The 17,942-nt window shown below is 40.1% G+C and overlaps 1 protein-coding gene across 4 annotated transcripts in view; it reads left to right on the forward strand.

Moving 5' to 3' along the window:
- Window positions 1–17,942, forward strand: part of NCOA7 (nuclear receptor coactivator 7) — a 156,151-nt gene that overhangs the window by 10,341 nt on the left and 127,868 nt on the right. The window lies entirely within an intron of this gene.

Here is a 17,942-nt window from a genome sequence, read left to right on the forward strand (position 1 = left end):
TTTTATAATAAGCCAGAAGGTTTATAGTTTTGGAAAGTAGGTCATTGTGAACTCCAGTTTTATACTAACGTGTTAAGGTTTAGAGCTTTGGAAAATGAGCCAGTGTCAGCTCCAGGAGGACAGAGTCTTGTTCAGTTCTGTAATGCTCTGCGTCTGATGCGTGATGGGTGCTCATTAGCTATTTGTTGAATGAACTGTGTTTCAGGCTTTATCTAAAAACAGTTTAGGATTACAGCGTATTTGTCCTGTGGCTCTTGAAGTTTAACTGGATTTAAAAAATTGCCTGTTTGTATGAAGTGTCAAATTAAATTGTCTTAACATTTAAGTATGAATTTTGGCATTCTTAGGACCACATGCTGTCCTTTTTAAAATTGTGTTATTAAGTGAAGCAATTCTCCTCAACCCGTAATGTAAGTGCATTTCATGTCTGAGCTTGCAGATTTTCTAGTCTTGTTGGTAATCAAACATATTTCGATTAAACTCTCAAACAATTTAAAAAATACAATTCATGTTTACAAGAAGATTCTGTTACTCCAGAGGTAACAGTGTTTCGGTTAATAAGTGACATTAACTCCGTTTAGACTTGAGTTGTAGATGATCTAATTATAATGTATTTTATTACAGGTAAAGGTAAAAATAAAGGATTTAGGGGTGTCTGTGGTTCCTAAATGATTCAAAATATATGGTATAGATACATATTTTCAACTGTGCAGGTTTTCCTTAGTACATAAGCATATCGATTTCCAAATTTGACAGTTTGCATGTGTTGATGGTATAGTGGTGAGCATAGCTGCCTTCCACATTTCACAATTTGGACATCAGGGTTTTGGAAGATTCAGTGTCTTTTTGCTTTTAAATTTTATGTTATCTTGGAAGAATCAAGGATAACTGCATCATATTTCATTTGCTTTATTTTTGCACTGTGAAATTTCCTGTTTTGATTTTGTTTTTATTTTCCTGTTATGTAAGCTTTATGAATCAGTATTAACCTTTTTTCAGTAACTTTGTTTAACACAATTATCTGCGAGTGGTCCAGTCTTTTCTTTTTTCTTTTTTTCTTTATTTTTTTGGTCATTTTTAAATTATTTTTTAAGCTTTTATTTTTAAGTAATCTCTACACCCCACGTGGGGCTCAAACTCACACCCCCAAGATCAAGAGTCGCATGCTCCACAGACTGAACCAGCCAGGCGCCCCTTTTTTGTCATTTTAATACCTTGCTGCTATCCTCACTACATATTACCCCAAAGACTTATTTTCATAAAATGACAGTAAACCGTAGTTTATTGCTATTGCTTCTCCAGCCTACTTAGGCCTTTCCCAGATGGTGAGGAAATCACACTTTTATGTAAAAGGTGGTAAGATTGGGGGAACCAACAGGGGGAGGGAACATATGAAAAATATTATGATTTATTAAAATGAAGCAAAAGTCCTCCCCCAAATAAAGATAATTACATTTTATGCATCTTACATTTGTAATCAAGAATATTGAGCAGTTATTTCACATTGTTTTTACTTGTTCACTTTAATTTCTCAAAAGAGCCCTCCCCTGTGGGTACAGTAAACTCTTTTTACTTTGTTGCAGATAGTAAACACTTATTTGTTCCTTTGACAAATAGAAATTGAGTACTTAGGCTGTGCTGACACTCTTGGCCTTGAAACCCATCAAGTAAGAGCTAGTTTTTAATCTCAGAATGGGAGAGGCATTTTTCTGTGTGTGTCCTGCATCCAAATGCACAATGCCTCTGTGATTGGATGCCTCACTGTCAGGGCCCTGTCTGGTGAACCCCCAACATCCCGCCTCCATATGCACCACTGGAATGCAATTCTAAGACCAGGTATAGTCTCTCCTCTCTGTATCTTTCCTAAGGTTTTATTGCCAAAACCTCTATCCCTTCCTTGCTAAATGTTATTTACTGTCCTTTTTTTTTCTTTTTTATCCCAGCCCATAAGTTTTGTTGTTGTTCTTTACATCCAGTGGGATCCACCCAATTTACATATGTTGGAACCAAAATTGTTATGGTTGCAGAGAAAGTATGGAAAAGAAAATTTGTATGACCTTGAATTTCAAATATGGGGAGGTGGTGGTTGAAGAATAATTGTTGTCTACTAACCTCCCCTGAACAATGGTGTAGAATGCCTTTGTTTCTGCACATGCCAGAGAATATCAGTTGTCAGCTCATGAATTTGATCTGAATCTTAATGGAGAGAAATGATGGTTCTAGAAGGTTGGTGGTAATAAAGGCCATGAGGTCCACCCATTCCATTCCAATTCTAGATGTTAGACCAGGAGTCTAGCCAAATTTTCAGAAATGATGTATTTTGGTGACTTGTTTTGCAGCTCTTGCACCCCACCCCCCATTTGCATATGCGGAAGGATTCTACTATAACAGCAGTTACAACGAACCTAAGTTAGGTTACTTAAGAGATGTCCTTACCAAGATCATCGTTCCTTTTGCGGCTCTTGTGTGAAGACCCAGGGAAGTTCCATTTAGCAATAGAGGCCAAAGAAAAGATTTACTTGCCCTGCACAAATGTTGTGTGCCTTTTTTTCATCATGCAAAACTAGCATCAGATAATTGATTATATTTCCCTTTCTGATTTGGCAACTAGCAAATGCAGAATCAAATTTGCAACTTGATTTTAATAACCCTATAAAAACCTATGACCTAATATTGATGTTCTGACTTTCCCTTTGGTATTGAGCTTCTGTTCTACCTTGTTTTTCTCGATTCTCATTTTTATCTAATTACATTTTCCCACTTTATTGAATTTATTATTTAAAGCTGACTCATATCCTTTGTGAAACAAGGCAAAACATAATACATAAAACCAAATGAAAACATTTGCAGAATCGATCTCTGGACACATATGTTTTTGATTAGCAAGTTTAATCGGTTCTCTTAAGTATGTTTTGAATAAATGTTGCAAGTTTAGTATATTTGAGGTTATATATTCAAATGGAAAACAATGTTCCCTAGTTTAGCAAAACTAAATTCCACTTATGTATATTTGAGCTTATATAGCCAAATGGAAAACAATGTTCCATGGTTTTGCAAAACTAAATTCCATTTATTTTGTAATATTAAATTTATGTCCACTTACCACCAATTTAAAGTTGGTCAAACCATTCAGTTTAAGTCAATTATTTCTGGAATCTACCTTATGTGCTTTGTTAGGCTGAACAGGAGATTCATATAATTTTTATTTATTTATTTATTTATTTATTTATTTTTAAGATTTTATGTATTTGACAGAGACACAGTGAGAGAGGGAACACAAGAAGGGGGAGTGGGAGAGAGAGAAGCAGGCTTCCCACGGAGCAGGGAGCCCGATGCGGGGCTCAATCCCAGAATGCTGGGATCGTGACCTGAGCTGAAGGCAGACGCTTAACGACTGAGCCACCCAGGCGCCCTCATATAATTTTTAAAAAGTCATTTTTAGCCAAGGGGCTAGCTTAAACTAGCTTAACACTCACCACACCAAACCTCAAATCTTACCTCTTTCATATCAGTAATTTATTTGATTCATCTTTGTTTTAATGAATCAGATTGATAGATTCTTCTATGTGCCTCATTTATTTACCATAAATTTTAAAAGATCAAGCTAAGTTAATTGACTAAACTTTCTTCATTCTGGTATTTTGACAACTACCTGTTAAGTTGGTTGAATGTAACTACATAGTTATTTACTGTTATTTATATGAGTTATTTATATGATGCCAAGTTCAGTTTGATAATGTTTTCACCCAGGTCAACAGATCGGCCCTTCTTAAGGTTCAGTCATGGGTGTGGTCCTGGAACCTTTGGGGCAAAAATAATCTGAATTCAAAAATGCAGTGTGAAGCCTTAGAGTCATCTGAAGAGAGAAGTGGGTAGATTTTTACCCAGAAGCATTTCATTTCAATAACCTCTATGTCTTTTTTAAAATTTATTTTTGTGGCAGGTACTACCTTCATATGATTCAAAAGATACAAATGGTTATATAATTAAAGGATTCTCTCCTCCCCTTTCCCCAGTTACGTGCTTCCCCTATCCACTGGCGACAAGTGCTGTTAACTGGGAATCCCCCGGTGACATTTTATGCATCTACAAGCAAAGATGAACATTCGACCTGCTCGTTTTATCTCCCAACTATTTTTCAGATTCCCTTCTCTCCATTCCCACTGCCCTTGTGTGGCTCCTCGGATGCTTTGGACTGTTGCTGCATTTTACTTTCTGCTGCATCTCAGCTCTCCACTTTTCAGCCAGTCTTCCTTCTCAACTTTCCTCTGCGAATCATCCTACACATGGAGGAGTCCGCCAGAGATCTTAGTGGTCTCTGGGGCTCTAAGGAATTCATCTGTTGCCCCCTGTACCTCCCTGTCATGCATTTGGCCCACAATTGTTCTTGACTACCACCCTGCCCCTGCCCCAGATTATGGACCCTTTATGAAAATCTGATGAAAGTTCACGGTCTCATCATGCACTACACACCATTTTGCCTGCACATCCTTGTGTATGGACCCCAAGTTAAGAATCTCTGCTGTCATACAAAACTGCTTGTCACTTCTTGCACATGCATAGTATATGATTTTCCTTCTCCGTGCTATTGTTCCCTCTGCTTGGGACATTCTGTGCTCCCATTTTCCTTAGCAAGCCACACCCAATTCTGGTGTCTTCTCTAGGGGCCATTCTTAGTTGAGATTCCATAAACTCATGGAGACTTCCCCATGTAATTTAGTGTCCCAAATCAGTTTCCATACTGGGAATAGGCATTTCCCATAAACAACAAAATTGCTTTTCTAGTAGAAATTAACTCTGATTTTGGATAGCATGCTAAGATTGGTTAAAAAAAAAAAAAAGCCCAGGTTGAAGTTTTATTTAACCATTCATCCCTCTTCTACTCATCCCTCCAACCCCCCAATAGAATACATGCCTGTATCATTTTCTCTAGCATCCTGGCTTCTCTAATTCTCTCTCAAACATTGTGTTAACACTCATTCAAAATAACTTTCGTATTTCATTATGGCCCTCATCTCGGAGAGGGTCTTTTATGCCTCCGCCCTTGGGTTTCCCTCTGTAATTGATACACAGAGTGGCAAAAGCTTCCAAATAGGATGCCATTAAACATTGACCCTGACAGATGACATGAACTGTCTGGAGAGTGGTCTATCCTAAGTGACTCCTATGCATGCAGATGAGATATTTTTAATTCCAAGTCAAGTAATCAGGGTATCCTGTGTGCTCAGTTTTATTGCAGTGTGCCTGGCATGAGATAATTTGCTGTTGACTGATTAACAGAGGATTTAGAGAGTAAGAATATAATAGTGTTTGTTCAGTACTGTTCATGTGGAATCCTGGCTGGTGGATGATTCTGATCACTAATCAGGTATGCCTTGTAGAGTAGGAAAAATTCGCAAGATGACTTTGTAGGTATGAGATCCTTCAAAATCTTTCATTTTCCTGCTGTAATTCTGACCTCACTCAGCAAACACCAGATTTACTGATTTGTTTCCTCAGACATGTTGATTCTAGGGTGTCCTGAGTGGCAGTAATGAGTATCCTAGCCATTGGACAAGAATAGTCCCTGCTGTTATGATATAAAGCACAGTCTTGGGCCATTAGTGGGTTGGGAGGGCCTGCTCCGTCCTGACTGTTTACAACTGAGCCCTCCTTCCTAGGTCCTGGTGATTCCTTCAACATATTGCCTGTCTGTTGGGTCCCACTGAAACAGCTCATTAGCAGCCCTCTGATATCTCAAATCATAGCACTTTGCAAAATAGTTTCAATTTAATACACCTTAATGCTTTAAAAACATTCTAGTAAGGAATTGTTTTAGTCCTTTCAGGCTGCTATAACAAAATACCATACACTGGGTGGCTTATACACAGCAACATTTATTGCCCACAGTTCTGGGAACTGGACGTCTGAGATCAGGGTGTCAGCATGGTCGAGCTGTGGTGAAACCTCTCTTCCAGGTTGCGGACTGCTGATACCTCATTGTGTTCTTACGTGGTGGAAGGAGCCAGGGATCTCTCTGGGACCTCTTTTATGAGGGCACTGATCCCACTGATGAGGGGGCTGGTCTGACCTCATGACCTAATCACTTCCCAAGGGCCCTACCTAACACTATCCCCTGGGCGTTAGGTTGCCAACATATGAATTTGGGGGTGGGGGACACAGTCGATAGCAGGAATAGGAAATTCACAAAACAGTAACTACAAAGAGCCAAGACATGAAAACACATTCAACTTAATTGCACCAGAGAAATGCAGATTGTAATTAGATTTTTAAAAGTCTATAACTGTGCTGGCAAAGTTGAGGCTGGGTCATGTTCCTTTTTCACGGATAGTGAGAGGGTCTGTTGGTGTACTTTAGATTGAGAACAGGTTAGCTAGCAGAATTTTTTGGCACCAGTGGTTTTATTCTAAGAGCACCTCCAAAGGAAATCAGGAATGAGGCTCCATTTCAGCGATCAGCATACTGTCTCTGGGGGGCATGTGGAATGGTCACGGGGTTATGAGGAGGGGTACTGGAACGAGTTGCCCGGCTTGGAATCCTCTTCCACCGTTTAGTGAACTTAGGCACGTTAGTTTCTCCTTGATTTTCTCATGTATATTTGAAGATAATATCTACCTCCCATATAGTATTGGGAATTAGATAGATTAATATATGTAAAGTACTGTCACAGAGTAAGCAACTGTAGTAATTCGTTATCATCAAGGGTTATAGTTGAAAAATTTGAGACAAATCCAACAGTGGAGTCATTTTTTAAGTGGTAGTATATAGTATACCAAACTGTATGCACAAAAGGATCCTAATTTGATTTTAAAATGCACCTGCATAGAAGACAGGAAAGTGACAAAATAGTAAAGCTTTTTCCCCATTGATGGGATCATAGGTAATTTCTATTTTTCACATTTGTATTATCCATATGTATTATAATGATACTTGTTAGAAATTACCAAAATTTAGGTGTCCTAGGATTCTTATATTCTCAACTTTTCTTTACCAAATGCATATTCATTTTGACATACTTTACTTTCTCTTCTTCCTTTCAAAGCTACTATTTCACTTCCCCAACATTTTCACCCACGTGCTATCTGCTTCACATTTTTTGCACTTAGCTTGCTTGTTTTGGGTATAGATCAGCCCCAAGGCCAGTTCTTCAAGAATAAGTAGACCAAATGAGATGATTGATGACATTTTAGTGGTGGTGGCTTTCTCATGGAGGTTTAAGCGAGACAGTGCAGCTAAGGCTCTGCATTGTCTCCACGTTCCAGGCGCTCATCCCCATCTCCCACTCCCCACCTGAATGAACTCGGCGCCCCAGTACCCCTCTCATACACACCGGGTAATTCCTGCCTCTGGCTTTTTGACTGCCCCCTTTATCTGAAATTTCCTTGCCCTTTTCTTCCTTTAAAGCCACCATTCTGCACAAGGTTGATGCTTAGTTCCATGAACACTTTCCAAGACATCTACTCTACCCCTGGCTTTTGGCACTTAACTATTTGTACCACAAATTAAATATTGGCTTGTTTTATGGCTTCGTTGTTCTTACAGTAAGCTGATAGGACTGTGTTTTGTGTTACTGTCTGCCCTTCTGTTTTATAGCAATGTTGTTCACATATGTGCACATGGGACACAGGAAGATTGGGTGGTGTTGTGTTGACAGTATTCTTAAGACATGATTTATGAGTTTTCTGTTCCATTTTTCCTCTGTCGAACCTTCTCCTTCCTTCCTTTTCAAAATCAGAATATTACCTCATTTGGTTCTCTCAGTCTTATAGATACTTACCTGAAGTTTTGGTAATAAATTTTCATTCCCAAAGCCTAAAAACTAAAGAGCTCAGTTGCAGAGAACACTGTGGTTGGCAATGGATTTACAGTTGGGGTCCAGTAATATACAAACTAATCCTAATTGCAAGGACACCTCTATCATCAACTCAAAAATATTGCTTGTTTGATCAAGACAATTTAAGGAATCTTCCATAGAATGTGTTTAAAGTTCATAAATATGATAGATTCTCATAGATCTTGCATTTCCTGGAAAGGACAAAAATACTAGGAAACGCTTTCATATATCTACCCTCGTAGTCTGGGCCAGTGGTTTCCCAACTGGGGTTCATGTGCCCCATGATGGTACGGGAAGAATTTGCTAGAACGTCTGTACCATCTTTTCATGATTTCTATTTTTGTTATATGTTTTATAATGCATATATTAGTGCAGAGCACATTTTTTTTTAAGTAAAAATATATACATATTAGGATTTAATGCTCAGATACTTTTATTGATGTAGAATATAACTTTTAAAAATGGAGACTACTGATCTAAATAAAAGGCGAGGCCTTATCGTTTCATGCCCTGAAGTCAGTTTCTGTATGGTATTTAGCCATAACAAATTAAAAATGAACTTATTAAACATAAATCCTGTGCTAGCCTAAACTAGAAATTGTCATGTGTGTATGTGCATATGCCCACGCACATAAAACATAAGACACATTCCCTGCCTTTAGAGAGCTTAGTCTGATTAGGAGGATGGGGCATGATGAGCAATCAATTAGAAAATGGTACAAGATAGGGTTCCTGGGTGGTGCAGTCGGTTAAGCATCTGCCTTTGGCTCAGGTCCTGATCCTGGGTCCTGGCTCCCTGCTCTGCGGGGAGTCTGCTTCTCCCTTTCCCCGCCCCCTATCTCTCATGAATAAATAAATAAAATCTTTAACTAAACAACAACAAAAACAAAATGGTACAAGATAGCATAAGTATGCACAGGAAACCTAGCAGTATGAGGTGGTTAGACTAAAATCACCAAAGTAAAAGAGCAGCATAATACGTGGGGATGCTATATTCTCAGAATATTTCAAAACCCTTTTTATGTTAAGTTTTTTTCTTGATAATCAGGTCAGTTCTTTGTCCCCCTATTCAAATAAGCTATGTTTAAATTATCTCCTAGGTACAGATGTTAATTAACTGGGGGGGCTTTCTGCTCTAATACTCAAAAAATTCTACCAGTGTTCTCAATTACTGGCTCACATTTCTTTAAATTATAAGAGGAAGTGGCAGAATAGCCACGGTGGGAAAGTTAACAACATTTTTGATGCAGTATTCTTTTGGAACAATGCTAGTGTATACGATTTAAAATAAGTGAATTAGGGGGCGCCTGAATGGCTCAGTCGTTAAGCATCTGCCTTCCACTCAGGTCATGATCCCAGGGTCCTGGGATCGAGCCCCGCGTCAGGCTCCCTGCTCTGCAGGAAGTCTGCTTCTCCCTCTCCCACTCCCCCTGCTTGTGTTCCCTCTCTCGCTGTGTCTCTCTCTGTCAAATAAAATCTTTAAAAAATAAATAAAATAAAATAAGTGAATTAGTTTCCTAGGGCTGTTCTGACTAAGTAGCACAAACTGGGTAGCTTAAAACAACAGAGATTCGTTGTGCTGCAGCCCTGGAGGCTGGAAGTCTAAAATCCACGTGTTGGTAGAGCCTTGACCTCTGTGGAACTAGGAGAAAAGCTCCCTTGCCTCTTCTGGCTTCTGGTGCTTTGCTGGCTGTCCTTGGCATCCTTGGCTTGCAGCTGTGTCACCCTAATCTCTGCTTTTGTTGTCCCCCGGTGTTCTCCCTGTGTGTGTCTAGCTTCATATGGCCATCTTCTTAAAAGGACACTGGTCTTATTGGATGAGAGGCCCACCGTACTCCAGTATGACCTCATCTTAACTAATTGCATCTGCAAGTACCCTTTTTCCAGATAAGGTCACATTATGTGGTACTGTGGATACAACTTAAACATTTGGGGGGGCGGGGTAACACATTTTGCCTCATAACAAGAAGTAATATCAAAGTCTATAGGTGAATATACCAAGATGTGCATAAGTTACCCTTGGTGTCGGATGATGCCTTCTTATGGCTAAACTTCCATAGCCACACACATTGGTTATGGGGTAAATGACAACTGGAAGGAAAGGAAGCTTTCTTGGCTATTTGTGTCAATTGGCTGCTTCTGTCTCTGGGCTTTGGTATTCCACGCCTTGGTAGAGTTCTTCTTCTTCTTTTTTTTTTTTTTTTAATTTTATTTATTTGACAGAGATAGAGAGCACAAGTAGGCAGAGAGGCAGGCAGAGGGAGAGGAAGAAGCAGGCTCCCCGCCGAGCTGGGAGCCTGATGCGGGACTCGATCCCAGGACCCTGGGATCATGACCGGCGCTGAAGGCAGCTGCTTAACCGACTGAGCCACCCAGGTGCCCCAGTAGAGTTCTTCTTATAGACAGTAGTATGTACTATATGGCTTTGATCTTCCTGGTAAAAATCCAGAGTAATTTGTGGATCAGGATATTTCTAAGGGTGTTTTGGTTTTTTTGTTGTGATAATGCTGCATAACAGCCTCCAAATCTTAGTGGCTTAGAACCACAATTATTTATTTCACATTCATAAATTGGCAGATTGACTGCAGTTTGGCTGCTCTTGGTTGGGTTTGGCAGGGGTGGGCTGGCCTCCAAAGTTAAGGTAGGAGTTCAGGTCTATTCCATGTGTCTTTATCTTGGGACAGGGCTGAAGAAGGAGAAGTTGGTACCTGGAGCATGCTCTTCTGGAGGAGAGCAGAAATTTGCCAGGCCTCTTGGAGTCTCAAGTTGAATTAGGTACACTGTTAATTCTCAGTCTCTTGGTCAAAACAAGCCACATGGCCAGGTGGGTGGAGATGCATACTCTGTGTAGTGCAAAGCACCCCAAGGTGGCATAGCAAAGGGTACGGATGTATATTTCTCTTACAGTGAGCAAGTGCATAATTGAGGAGAACAATCCAGTCTAGCAAAGGGCAGTTTTTCTTGTGAATTCTACAAGAACTTTTATGTGAAGCAACTTAATAAACCTTTAAAAGAAAATGTATTAAACCATAGACTTGGTTTCTTAACCCAATTTTTTGGAAAATTATAGTTGAATTCACATACTTTTTTTTTTTTTTTTAAGATTTTATTATTTATTTGAGACAGAGAGAATGAGAGACAGAGAGCATGAGAGGGAGGAGGGTCAGAGGGAGAAGCAGACTCCCTGCCGAGCAGGGAGCCCGATGCGGGACTCGATCCAGGGACTCCAGGATCATGACCTGAGCTGAAGGCAGTCGCTTAACCAACTGAGCCACCCAGGCGCCCCTCACATACATTTTTTTTTCCCCCAAGTAAAGGTCATAATACTTCACAATACCGATTTGGTTTTGTGTTGGGTCGATATCCTGCCCCTAAGACACTTTTTATTATGCCTTCTTCCTGAACCCTTATTTGTATATTGAGCACATTTTCGATTGCACTGACCAAAGCACCACTTGACCCTCTCGGTCTTTACATTAGACATCTGAGGCAGAAGCCAGTAGAATCGTCCTCTTCAGCATGCTCTGATAGGGAACATTTTCATTGAGGGTAAAATGTTTCTGGTTTATAGATATGATTGTTGGTCGTGCGGTACTGTCGAAATACAACCACGAATGGTTGTTTTCAGCGAGATTCTACTTCAGGCACCTTCCCTAACAACACTGGCCCATGTGAACTGGCCCTTTTTTTTCCACTAACACTTCTCTGTGCATAAACACATTTTATCAGTCATTAATTTTTAGCCTACCCATTTTTTCTAATTGTTTTATTTGTTAATTTTGTCTCCTTGTCAAAAAAAAAAATCAAAGTTTTCTTAGAGCCTGTTGAGTCCTTTTTGTATTCATAGGTTTTAGGTAAATAGTACAGCGGAAGGAATAAAGCAAGTTTTTAGTAAACGCTTACTGAATCGAAGAGATTGCATGTAATTACGTGACAAAGCACTATTTTGAAGTAAGTATAAATTACTTATTGCCTCCTGTACTCTCCATGTAAATAAATATACTGAAAGTACATTAAGAAGAGTGATAATTCAATTATTTTTTAGTTTGCATTTTTACAAGTATGAGCGTATGCTGGTGTATTTTGAAAATGCATTCAGTTGCAGATACTATTCCATAAGAGAACAAAGAAGCATGTCGCCTTTTCCTTAGTGAACTAGTTTACCAGGTAGAGTAAACCTCTATGTCTCTTGATAGTTCAAAAACACACTCAAATCGAATTGTTGAAAACCAGTGTTCGAAGCCCATAAGCTGTATGTTCTTTGTAAAGGCATTTCACTTATGACATCTTTTACCCTTTAAATTTTATTGGCTTTGTGTGCATCCGTTACCTCTAATTCAGATCTACCAATAGACACCTCCCACTAAGTGATAATAATAACAACAGTAAGTGAGTAGTTGTAACCACTGCTCACATTGATTTCTGTCCTAAAATTGAAGGAGTCGGGGCATGGTGACAGTTGTGACAGCAGATGCTGTGAGCCCAGGGGGCTGGCACAGTGATTCACACTGGCAGCTGTCCTCTGCAAGGCCTCGGGGAGCGAACTTCAGTTCTGTACCAGTAGACAGAACGCCAGGAAGAGTGTGGAGCTTATTCCTTTGGGGCCAAGGCCAGAAGAGGTCTGGGGGAAAAAAAATCAAAAGGCCAGAGATCCTAGGATTTTAGCAATAGGTCTGATAATATTAAAAGCAAGTCCAGAAGTAACTGAGGACAAACTTCTGTCTCCTGTCACCTGTTCCTTTGTTGGTGCTCCTTGGTGCCTGCCACCTTTGGATTCATCTTAGAGATCGTCTGGGGCTGATCTTGCAGTGCTGGAACCAGAAGTAGGGGGTGTCCCCAGAAACCACTTCTGGGGATGAGGCAGGCGGCAGATTTTTCCCCACTCTTGTGAAAGACAATCATCTGCATGTAGCAGACGCCCAATAAATAGTGATTGATGGTGAGAAAGAGGAAGTTTTCCCTGTGTATGAGAAATGAGTTTGGCAGAGTAGACTCTGTTCTGTTTTCATTGCCTCTAATAACTTTCTATATGACTTTCTGCATATTTTTCTCCTCTGATCTGTCTGTGCACTGGTAGAAAGCTGTGCGAAACGGGATTCTTATATTCTTATGAATATTAATAAGAGAATGCGTGCAGTACCTTAAAAGCCTCTGGTAGAATTTTTATAGAATCATGATTTTTAGCTCTAAAGAGGACCTACAATTTCAGTCCCTAGGAACAAAGGACTCTTGCAACTTAAAATCAATAAAGAAATGTTATTTTAAAAAGATGAAAATTTCATTTGCTGATTCTCTGTCTTTACTAACATTCAGTGGAAAATTAATTGGATTGGCAGAAGATTACATTTCATAACAAACAAATGAAAGGTCAACTGCTAAGAAATCTTTCTGGTGTATTCAAAGTTATGTCATTACTTCTGTCCTTAAGACTTAAGGGGTAATTCATTTAGTTTAGTGAATTAAGGGAATGTGCTTTCCAGTTAGCTCTTTGAAAGTCTAATTCACTGCAGTAAATATTTATTGAATGCATGGACATGTTCGCTGCAGTGCTTTTATTAATGAATAGTAGTGACTAGCCTGAATACAGTTCAGGATTTACATCCTAAAAGACAATTGGCCAAAAAGCTGGTGTTCACCCTCTTGTTCTTTTAATGGTGGGTAAATGCAGGAAGAACCAGGCAGTTGAAATGAAAATTCTGTGTAGAGATCTAGCCTAGCATTAGAGGCCATTATTAGTGGGTTTGACTTTGGCATCAGGTAAAGCTAATTATTCTGGCTCTCACTCTATGGCTGTTTGACCTTGATTAAGTTCTTTAACCTTTCTGAACTTCAAATGGATTAAGAATATTAACTCCCTCATACAGTCATAAAGATTAAACCGTGTAACAGCATCGAACAAAAAAACTTGATGCATGTGGTTAATGTTCAACTGTTGCTGATTGCTGTCATCTTTATATCCCTGGAGCTGCCTAGCTTCAGTTAGTTTCCTAGAGGATTTTTTTCTGTTTGGGGCAAATTTGAATCTAGCTCTTCAGGTGTTGTTGAAGGTAGGTATCATTTGTGTGAATACTTGAACATTTGGGTTCGCTGGAGAGAATTTTCTGTTCCATGGGGCACTAGACGCTATAGACACCTTTGGGACACGTTGAATCTCTTATAACCGCGCTTTGCGCTTAAGGACGCTGAGGACCAGGAAAACTGAGTAAATTGCCCAAAGTTACATACTTCAGAGATGCTGGAGTCTGGATGTTAACCAGGCCTGTCCTTCAGTGGTGCTGCCATGCCTAATAGCATGGGTCAGAGAGGTCAGGTGAAGCAGGGGCATCTTGGAAACGGAGAACTTCCCGTGTGTGGAGTTTATCTAATCTCAGCTTTGAAGGAATTTTTGAAATTAGACATTTTTAATTAAAAAGATGTAAATATTGGGCGCCTGGGTGGCTCAGTTGGTTAAGCGACTGCCTTCGGCTCAGGTCATGATCCTGGAGTCCCAGGATCGAGTCCCGCATCGGGCTACCTGCTCGGCAGGGAGTCTGCTTCTCCCTCTCCCGCTCCCCCCTCTTGTGCTCTTTCTCTCTCTCACTCTCTCTCTCAAATAAATAAATAAAATCTTAAAAAAAAAAATGTAAATATTAGTTTCCCCACTGAGCTTGACTTTCCTCTATAATAGTAGTTCTCAATGAGTTTAGTATCCCCTCCCCCTTCCCCCCGGGGCAGGATGCAGTTTGTTTCCCCCGGATATTGGGGGGAGGGCGCTACTGGCATTTATTTGGGGGAGATGCAGAAGTGTCGAATGCCCTGTAATGAGCGGGACAGTCCTAGACAACAAGGAATTGTCCCTTACACTCAGGAATTTTATATCTTCTATAGGACCTATGTGAATATTTATTGGGACATTCTCAAGAAAAGAGAATAGCTTTAAATTACTGTGTTTAGAAATACCCAATTATTCTTTATAGCACTAGTTTTTATTCTAATGTTCTCTGCACCCCACCCTCCCATTACCCACTCCCTCCTATCCCCTCACCTCTGCTTTTTCATTTTCCTGTACTTCTCGTTTATAATGAAATAGTTTCTGATCCCACTTCTCCTATAGCTAAACTTGCCCTATAGAAGTAGGTGCAAGCATCTGAGTATTTCATTATGTCTTTTAGTGAACTTGTGCCTGAGAATTTGCTTATTGAAATACCTGTTATAAATGACTTTCTGTGGGGCATTATATTGATTTCATAAAATTAAGTGTGTAAGTAGGTTGTATTAGCTGTGAAATTCATTTCAATATTATAAAGGGCATATTATGAAATACCTATTTATTTAGAGGAGGGGTGTTGATTTTGATAAGGTTGAGAACTGCTGGTCTATAGCCGTCTCATGAAATGGTTGTTCAGCTTGTGCTCAGTCACTTTTGGAGATTGGGAAGCCTATCAGCTGTTTGCATCTCTCTGTAAGACAGTTCTTCCTTCTGTTGAGCCAAAACCCATCTCCCCCCATATCTAATGCCTGGTCCCAGGTATTCCCCTCAGAGGTCTACTGGTAGAAGCCTAAATCCATGACCAGATAAGATCTTTCAGATATTTGAAAATAGCTCAGTTCACTCCAACTCTTTGCAGATGAACCCTGACCAGCTCCTTTGACTATTAATCTAAAAACTTGGTTTGATGTCACTTAACCATCCCAGTTGCTCCACTTTCCTTATATTTCTCCTTTAGTGTAAGAGCTAGAGTTAAATGAAGTCATCTTGATATATTCTAATCCTCAAGAAGGGTGGCACAGACCATCATAATCTTTTTTATTCTGGGTTGATTAAGTTGTTTGTTTTGTTTTATTTTTGGAAGGAAGGGCGGTAGAATATCACTACTGGGTGTATGGAGCTTACTCTCACCTAAGACTGCAGGTCATATTCACTTGTGCTAATGCTAAGCTCTTTCTCATTCCTTAGCTCACCACCCAGATATAGAACCTCAGGTTCATATGGGGTAAATTCCACCTTCCTACAGAGAGCTGAGATCTGTCTGAATCCAAATGCTATTATCCCGGGATGTTATTTATCCCTCTTCCAAAAGTCTAATAAGGAGGTCCCTATTGTCATTCAGGTTGGTGGTAAATCTACTGATGAGGAGAGGGGCTAAGAACAAATACTGCATTAAGCTTATTAGCATCCACCCTCCAGGCTGAAGATGGAGGTCAGCTCCCGGCTCTGGGTTGAGGTCAGTTGGTCAGCTCATACCTCTTGCTACAGTGGTTCAGTACTTTTCTTTATCCATGTAATCATCGAAGCATCCACCCATGTCCAGCCCACATTTCTCCATCTTATCCATAAGCAGATCAAGAGAAACTTATCAAATGCTTTTAAGTACAGTTACATTGTATTTTACTTCATTTCCTTAATGTATGAGACTAGTAGCTGTGTCCAAGAGGGAAATTAGGTCAGTGTAATGTGAGTAAGCCCCCATTCGCTGAACTTCCTCCCCTCCACCAGCCCTGCACTCCAGCCATCCCAGACCACTCAGGATTCTCCGGGGACCACACGTTGCCTGATGATGGCTCGCGCAGGCTCAGTCTGCCTAGTGAACCCAACCTCTTCTGTGTGCATTGTTGGGGAAACACCCAGCTCTGGTATCACCTGCGAAGTTGCCTTGACTCTCCTTCCCTTCTTAGCAGTTAGTAGCTTCCCTCTGTGCTCTGCCAATATCAGAGTACTTGCCACTTGTTGTACCAGCTGATGGGCTTTGCTTGCCTGTTCCACCTGAGCTTCTTGGCCCATGAATGCTGTCTTCATATTTTATCTCCAGCAGAGTACTTGGTCCAAGGTAGAGGCTTGAAAAAGGGGTCTGCTCATTTATTATTGTTCTGCTGAATGGTTAGTTTTCTGTAAACAGTCTCTGTCCCAGGTTTCACTGCCTCTTCTTCCAAGTCCTGGCCAACCTGCCTGTCATGATCAGTTCTGAAGTTTTGCTGAGAATCTATGTAATGATCTGCAGTGTGTAATTTAACACAATCCCTTTTCTAACTTTTGTTGAAAATTAAAATGTATTTGCCCATTGTCAGGCTGCTGGCACTTTCCACGTCTTTGATAATTCTTGACCCTACCGGTGACTTTTTAGAAATCTCATATGCACATTCTCTTCTTAGATGAAACGTATAAAATGATGTAACTAGCCTAGAGATGGGTATTCATTTAAAGTATCTGGGAGTTTTGGGTGTCTTGGTGGCTCAGTCGGTTAAGCGTCTGCCTTTGGCTCAGATCATGATCCCAGGGTCCTAGGATCAAGTCCTGCATCAGGTTCACTGCTCGGGGAGTCTGCTTCTCCTTCTACCCCTCCCCTCTACTTGTGCTCTTTCTCTCAAATAAATAAATAAATCTTTAAAAAAAAAAAAAAAGTATCTAGGAGCTTTGATGAAATCTCTCTACTTCTCCCTTTTTTTCTTTTTAAGTACACTCTACACCCAGTGTGGGGCTCGAACTTAGGACCCCAAGATGGAGAGTTGCATGCTCTACTGACTGAGCCAGCCAAGCACCCCTCTCTATATTTGTCTTAAATGAAACTCAAATTTGTTTAATTCTCTTTAGCTAATTCTAGTTCCTTAGGCAAAGAGTAGTGGAATAACTGCTGATGAGTTCTCCATTCATTTTTCCATCCATTGACTTTGCCCCATTTTCCCAAATAGCAGAGACTGTTGGCCTGTCCTTGATCATCTCCTTGATTCAGGCATAATTTTTTAACTCTTGGTTCTGTTCTATGTTCTGTTTTCTGTTGTTTTGGTTTTGTGACACACATTTGTCTACTTGGGGACATTATCTCCTGGTTGCTCCCCTTATGTGTTTGTGGCACCCTTTTGTATCTGTTGCTATGTCTTTCTTCCCAGGTTTCCTGTTAAAGAATTCAAATTCAGACCTTGGTTAATGCTGAAATTTGAATATCCTTCCTTTGTTTAGATGACTGTGGCTTTGAGAAACACGGAACACCTCTTCTGTTTCTGTAGAAGTATAAGTATTTTTGAGAAGGAAATATCTGCATAGGAAGGTACAGTTTGGTTTGTCCCCCAAGGGCCCAAACTTAGTGTGACCAAGCCTCAAAGCATGTTTTTGTCATTATTTCATTTGTATAAT

The sequence above is a fragment of the Mirounga leonina genome, unplaced genomic scaffold, assembly GCF_011800145.1.
Source record: "Mirounga leonina isolate KUSES-001 unplaced genomic scaffold, KU_Mleo_1.0 Mir_53, whole genome shotgun sequence".
Classification (NCBI taxonomy): domain Eukaryota; kingdom Metazoa; phylum Chordata; class Mammalia; order Carnivora; family Phocidae; genus Mirounga; species Mirounga leonina.